Source organism: Fulmarus glacialis, unplaced genomic scaffold (assembly GCF_000690835.1).
Source record: "Fulmarus glacialis isolate BGI_N327 unplaced genomic scaffold, ASM69083v1 scaffold5498, whole genome shotgun sequence".
Lineage (NCBI taxonomy): Eukaryota > Metazoa > Chordata > Aves > Procellariiformes > Procellariidae > Fulmarus > Fulmarus glacialis.
The window spans coordinates 36766-43875 of NW_009226400.1; positions in this window are offsets into that span (position 1 = coordinate 36766).

Consider the following 7110-nt stretch of genomic DNA (forward strand, 5'->3'; position numbering starts at 1 on the left):
GTCACCTAGGAGAAGGTAAAGGAGACAGCCCTGGCGTGAGCAGGACCCACAGGCAGGGCTGGAATGAAGTATGTCACAAGGCCCACGGTCTTTTGCTCCTGTCCCCTCTGCTGCCGTGAAAAAGCTGATTTCCAGCCAGTGAGGGTGGGTTGCACTGGCCGTGCAGACGGAACACGCGTGGGGGTCGTACTTGCCATGCAGAATTTGAGCGGGGGTCGCACTGGCAGCGCAGCCTTGCTGACGGACCCTTTCCCTCCCCCTCGCAGAGGAACCGAGCCTGGAGAGCACTGGCTTTGGTAATTCAGCAGCAGCCGGCGGAGCTCCCTGCGTTACTTATTAACCACAGCGCAGAGCTCTGCTTCTTTCTCCCTTTCCTCCTGCCTCTTCTCAGGGGCCAGAGCTGCCGCTGAAACCTTCCTGCCCTGTCCTTTGCCGCTGCCTGCAAAGCAACAGCCAGATTTCCCAGGAGTGACTTACCATCTTTCCCAGGAGCGACTTACCATCGCCGTGGGTCTCCGTGGCCTCCGTCCCCGGTCCAGGCTGGGTGATGCACGCTGTACCGTAGCCCCGTGGAGCCGCGGCTTGTCCGGGGCGGTGGGAGGCGTGGCAAGGGGGCCGGGTCCACCCACAGCAAACTGCTGCCCATGCTGCCCGCGCCTTTCCCTATGCTGTCTGGCAGCGGTCACCCGCCTGGGGGGCCCTTCGGGGCCGTGGGGCTTGGGGGATGCTAAAACAGGGTCTCTTTGAACCCTGCACGCCGAAGCAGTGATGCATCCGCCCCTGAACCACCCGCCTCTCTCCTGTAGGGTCACTTTTTTAACCTGTTGCACGAAGGAAAGGCAGAACGGGATGGAGAGGGGCAGTTAAAGCTGGTGTACCGCTGGATGCTGCTGGCAACACGTAACGAATGTGACAGTCGTCCTGCCTGAGCACACATGTGCCTCCCAGCCCTTTGAGCTCTGGGCAGTGATAATCGTGAGCTGAGGGCTGCATTGTCTGGGGACAGCCTGGATTATATTGCAGCACGTGGACCGAGAGCCAGGGTAATGGGGGGGGAGTGTGTGCAGCACAACACTTCTGAGCCTTTCTAAGGTGTTTTCTACCGTTGCCGAGGGAACCGTGTCTGCACGGACACTGCCTGCGGCTCCCGGCGTGTTTTTGCTCTCCAGGCCTGCCGGATTTGTGCCCATGTCCTGCAGCTCATTGTCTGTTAAACCCACTCACGTGATGGGCAATTTTCCAGTGCTGACAACAATTTTGTACCATGCTGATGTATGTGGTAGACAGAAATTCAGCACCCTGCTATACCCTTGTGGCTTTCTTTACCCTTGAAGCAACTGATTCTGGAAATTTTTTAATATAGTGTGACATACATCCCTTGTATATACTCTTGTGCACATTTTGTTTTCTACTGTTAGAGTTTGTGGGTGCTACAGAGATGATTTGTTTCTCCAGCAGGCAAGTTAGAGGGAAGCAAATTCTTCCTTTCCTTTTTTGCCCTCTGTAGATTTGCTTGCCAGGGTAATGAAAAGGAAAAATGAGTCTTTTGTGTCCTGGGAGACCCTGAGCGTCTGTCCGGGGAGAAAAGGCTTGGAGAGCAGCGCAGCACCTGAGAAGAAAATAACTGTGTGCAGTTATGAAGCTGGAAGCTTTGATATGGATGAGAAGAGGAGAGATGCTGTATGGTTTCCAGCAATGAAATCAAGGGGTGGGATTTTTTTTGTAAGGTCGGGAAAGGCCAGCAGAATATTTTCTTGGCGTGAGTTTGAATTGCAGGACTGGCAGTTTCATCAGCACAGCCCAGCAGAAGCGCCCCTGTAAGTAGTGGCATAAGCCAGGAGGTAAAGGAAGCAATATTGTCGTGAAGTTGCAGGTGGAGATACGGGTGCTGCGGATAACAGCTATGTTCAGGGGATCTCAGCTGCAGTTTTCTGAAAAAAATGCAGTGGCAGTTCTATGGTGACTTGTCAGGGCCTCGAATGCACCTTGGCTAGGTGTCAGTGCCTCTGTTGGCCTCCCTATTGGTTTGGAGATGGGGGAGGAAGCAAATACCCTATCTCTCGCGCTACCCCGCTTTCCCTCTGTTGGATTTTGTTCCAGCACAGCTGGGAGCCGATCCTATTTAGCTTGCCAATACGCATGCTGCCGGTACAGAAAAACTGACAGACACCTCAGCTCATTAGAGGTGAGAATTTCTGTGGTTGGAGAACATCAGGAGAAAAACGATTAATTATACTGTGTCTACTGATTACCCAGCTCCTTTGTAATGGCGTTTTCTCTCCTAGGTTATAAATCAAGCCTTAACTGCCAATCTTACATGTGAGAGATCTCTCGCAGAGGGATGTGCTTTTGCTGAAAAGTGTCAACAGGGCAGTTGTAATTTTCCTTGGTCTACGGTGTGAAATTGTGGCCGGGGGGATCCTTTGGCTGACTCCAACTACTGAACCCATAATTGCATGAAAGTCCCCCTCTGCACCTCTGCACAGCTTTAATTTCTCTTTTTGAGATGAGACTCTTCAGATTTGCTTTTAATGATTAATTGAGTGATGTTGGGCAAGGTGTTTGCTCAGAGCAGTTTGCAGCTGCATGCAAGGGGCGTGCTTGTTTACTGGCAACAGATTTTTTTCTTTTTTCCTCCCTTGTTGTCTAGTTTGGAGCTGTGCTCCTTTGGGCTAGGTCAATGGCAGCTAAACCCACATGCATCCAATCTGCGTATTTGGAGGGAGCTCTCCTATCACTCACCTACTATTATTATTTTGATTTTGTCAATACTTTTTTAACCAAATGTACCTGACCCTGAAAGCTGCTTTGGTTGAGATCCGTGTACTATCTCAAGATTTGCTTTTTGAATTCCCCCCATTTCTTATTTCATGTTCCCTGAAACATTTTCTTGGTCCCTTTGAGGGAAAAGGGGTGCTAGTTTCCTTCTCTGAGAGTGCTGGCTGCAATGTGTGGCTGCTTGCAATCACACAAGAGATGTGGAGAGCGTGATCCTTGCTGCTTCCGGGAGAGGGAAGGTCCCTGCAAGGAGCTTAGGGCTCTCCAACACAGCAACAAGTGGCTTTTTTGGTGTGTGTTTTTTTTCCCCACATGGTTTGTTTTTTTTTTTTTCTTTTATTTCCCCACAGCCTGTGCTGGCTCCTCACTTAACAGCATTAAAAATGTGCTCAATGTCATCTTTCTGCAGGTGTGCTTTTCCAAGCATCCCTTGGGAACTGCTGACCTGTGGGGTTAGCATTAGCACGGTTCAAGTCACGGTACATTCACTCTGACTTTGCATCTTGGGCCCTCTCATGAGGCAAATGGGATTAACCAGTAAAGAAAGTGGTGGCTTTTGCCATCTTGTTTGCTGCAATGCAAGTTTGCATTGGATGGGCTGTTAGCAGAGCTGGTGACTCGGCTGCAGGATGTTTGCTGATGACACTGGCAGAAGGAGTCTTTACCTCAAGCAAGGTGCAGTTACAGGGCTGGCTGGCTGGTTTTTTTGTATGGTACTTTGGAAGAAAGTTGGTGTCCTCCAGCACTGCATGGAAGAAGTTTGTCTGTCACGTCTGTGGGGATTACTAAATAGAAAACACACATCATGTGAAGATCTCCTGCGCTGAAAGTAGGTAAAGGCAGAAAAAGGGAGAAGCTTCATTTGTGCTTGCTCTGTTCTTGCATTTCCCAGGTCTGCTTCTCGCTGCAGCTGGAGGCGGAGTGTGTCAGGATGTCCCTGCTCCTTAGAGAACGCCTTTAGAAAATCCTGGGTGTGCTGTTAGTTTGCTTCACCTTTAACTGATGCGCTTGGCTCTTCTTCAGGTCTGGCACCATCTGCCGTTCCTTCTTCCCACCATTCAGGAGGGAGAAGGGCTTGCTATGCTTCCCCTTTTTTCCCTGAATGGGGAAACCCAGGGCAAGAGGACTGTTAGCAGATGCGGGAATAGATTTTTGCCCGGTGAGTACTGAATTGCCCATGTATTTATGGTTTTGAGGTTGCTCCTGTGATGAGACTGAAACTCGTGTTGTGGGCAGGGGGGAAGAGGGAAACAATTAACCAACTGTAATGCTTCAGGAATTCACTGGGAATACATTTTCAGAGTTTACATCCATGTTAATCGCTTTTGAGTGAGTAGCTTGGGACAGGGTCACAATCCCCTGGTGAGCCTCAGCCCCCAAAGGGTGTTTTAAGCTAGGGTGGGCCAACCTCTTTCATCATTGACTACTCCGCTGATATCTAAAGCATTGCTCTTGTGGCACAATAGATTTAATTAAAGAGTTTGTTTAGCACTGGAGGGGATTTATGGCAGTTGTGACAAGTTTAAGTTGACTAAAGGGCCCAATAAATAGAGATGAATCGTTAATTATTCCTGTGTGAGACTTCCTCTTGTAGCGTCATTTTATCAAAGTCAGTGAGGGCCAGGAATTGGCCTCAGCACAATGAACAAAATAAATCGGAGGCTGATACAAATGGGGGCTTCTCTGGTCTGCTCACGCAATGCTTTAGGTAAAGGGCCTTGATGTCAGGCAGTGTGCAGGTACCTCTGGAGAAGGCTAGATTGAAAAAAAGGGCGATAAAAGTGGCATAACCACTTCTAATGTGTAGTAAACGTGAATACCAATATGGCAGACAACTGTGTGCGAGACGGTGGAATATCATAGTATCTGGGAGTGAAGACATGTTGCATTGAAGGGATGTTTCCCAGAGGGAGGAGGAGGATGATGCAAACCTGAGTCTAAACTACCTGAGTGCACATTGCCACGGATGCCTTCTCCTGTGTCAGACTGGTGCTGGAAGAGACAACCCATGGCTAGCCGATGCATGGAGAAGCTGGCATGAATTGGATTTGAAAACTCAAGAGTTGAGCCAGAATAACCCTTCTTTGACTCTGTGTTTGTCCTTGAAACCAAGTGGCATGACAAAACCAAGGGCCATGGGCCCTGGCAGCTAACGTACTCCTGTGTCACAAGTCTTGTCCTCGAGGTCCCCAGGAGTTTGCTCCATGGTGGACGGCAGTGAGATCATGCAGTTTGCTGCCCTGCCAAGGCCTCTCTGTTCCCTGCAACAGGATGCGTTTGCCCTGGGGGAAGGTAATAAATCAAAACTGCCTTCTCCCCACCCCTTGCTTTGTCCAGTCTGCTGATGGACTTATCACGTAGCTCTGGCTTCCCTAGGCACAGCTGGAGCCCAGTGCAAGGGAAACTTCTTGTATTCCACTTGTTTCCTGACTTTCCGTCCGAATTTGAGTTTCTTTGCTAAACAGGTTGGATTTTCTGGCAAATTTGCAGGGGTTGTGAAAGGCGAGTATCTTGACAGAGCTGGAAACCTTTCTCCCATCTTAAAGAGTGAGTTTTGCTCCTTGTTTATGTGGGGAGAGTTGGGTGCTGCATGTTAAGCGGCTGCTGTACAGCCACGTCTTGTCACTAGGGGTCAGGAAAATGCTGAGAAACTGGAGAGCTCCCTGAAACCGCAGCCCCTGCCCAGGAGGGCACGGGGTTGGGGCTCTCAGAAACCTATCTGATTCTGAAACCCAGGAGTGATTTCTGACGTTATCAGCTCTGCTAAAGAGTGCCTGCTCTCAGCAAAGCAGCTCTTCAGCTGGACCTTCATGACCAAATTGTTTCTCATGAGAAGCACCTCCATATCCTTCGGTATGCACCAAAGCATCGATGCCACTCCTGGGGCATGCTCGCCTGTAGATACGTAAGCATTGAGGATGTCTCTCCAGCCAGATTGCTGGAGGTCTTTGGTTGCCATTGCTGTTTTCAAGTCCTGAAAGTCCTTGGATTTTATTTCTAGCTTTCCAGTTGCAGGTCTTGCAGTAAGCTGCCCTGAGGTAGGGACAGGAGAGGGGCCCTGGGTGTGGATGTAAAGGTAAGGTCTGTCTGTACAGATGTTTTATTGGGCAGCATTAGAAGTTAGGATTGGAGAAGGTAGACAAGCTTTTGGGCATGCAAGCTCTTCTTCAATCAGAGCTGGAAACGACAGGCCAAATGAGTTGAAAAGAGTAGCTCAGAGATTAGTGAGATATTTAACACGTGCGGTTGCTTTAGAGGAGATTGGCTGTAATGTACAGGAGATGATGATAGGTGAGTGGAGAAAAAAGTGTGCTAAGGCAGTGATTTCCTTGGAGACAGAGACAGGTAGCTTATGGGCTAATAATAAGTGATGCACATAGTGAGGCTGGTAGAGGGCACAGTGGCCAACTCCAGGAGCTTGGCTCTACAGCAGAGTTGTGAATTTTATTTCCCAGATCTGCCTTTCGGAGATATTTCATAGTTTTTTATAGGTGAGTGGAGAAAAAAGTGTGCTAAGGCAGTGATTTCCTTGGAGACAGAGACAGGTAGCTTATGGGCTAATAATAAGTGATGCACATAGTGAGGCTGGTAGAGGGCACAGTGGCCAACTCCAGGAGCTTGGCTCTACAGCAGAGTTGTGAATTTTATTTCCCAGATCTGCCTTTCGGAGATATTTCATAGTTTTTTTTTTTTTTTTTTTTTTTTCTCAGAGCGAGGCGGGGAAACCAAAAAGTGATTTTTTTTTTTTTTTTTTTTTTTTTTTTTTTTTTTTTTTTTTTTTTTTTTTTTTTTTTTTTTTTTTTTTTTTTTTTTTTTTTTTTTTTTTTTTTTTTTTTTTTTTTTTTTTTTTTTTTTTTTTTTTTTTTTTTTTTTTTTTTTTTTTTTTTTTTTTTTTTTTTTTTTTTTTTTTTTTTTTTTTTTTTTTTTTTTTTTTTTTTTTTTTTTTTTTTTTTTGTGATAAATAGTCCCCCGCTGGGTGTGGTTGTCCCTCGCAGATTGTCTGTGGGAGTCTCTTCAGGCACTCAGCGGGTGCTCAGCTTCATCCCCAGCCTTCCCAGAAGGGCAAGTTGGTGAGCTGGGTGAAGTGTGTCACATTGCTGGAAGCACAGGGGTAATACCCAGGCATGGAGCGTGGCGTAGGGGGAGCTGCTGGAGATACATTGGTCAGTTTTGCTTTTTTTTTTTTGTGCGGAATCTGATAGCAGAAACTCATATGTGAAATTCATGTCAGGTGCAGAGCTGACTTTTTTTCCTTGTTAGCATTAAACATACTCTTTTGATGAGGTTGCTCTCTTATTTATATTACCACCTCTATTTCTCCCCAGCCTAATG